This window comes from Hippocampus guttulatus, chromosome 4 (genome assembly GCF_054856545.1).
Source record: "Hippocampus guttulatus isolate MCC_2025c chromosome 4, RoL_Hgut_1.0, whole genome shotgun sequence".
In the NCBI taxonomy this organism is placed as follows: domain Eukaryota; kingdom Metazoa; phylum Chordata; class Actinopteri; order Syngnathiformes; family Syngnathidae; genus Hippocampus; species Hippocampus guttulatus.
Window position 1 is genome coordinate 3,935,071 of NC_141264.1, and position 293 is coordinate 3,935,363.

Sequence of the window (293 nt, forward strand, 5' to 3'; positions counted from 1 at the left end):
CTGTCATCAGGTCGAAGTCGATGGAGTTCAATAAAGAAAAAAAAATCACTTTGATCATTCTTTTTTTTATTGACAGTTTTAAATGCAGTTGGACCACAGAAGTCGACCGCAATCCTCACTTCCAATTTGTTTTAATTTCAAAACGTTTCTATTGGGATTAATACATTTTAAATACATCAATTGTGATTGGCTGGCAACCAATTCGGGGTGTCCCCTCCCTACTGCCCGAAGACAGCTGGGATAGGCTCCAGCACCCCCAGCGACCATCGTGAGGATAAAGCGGTTCGGAAGAT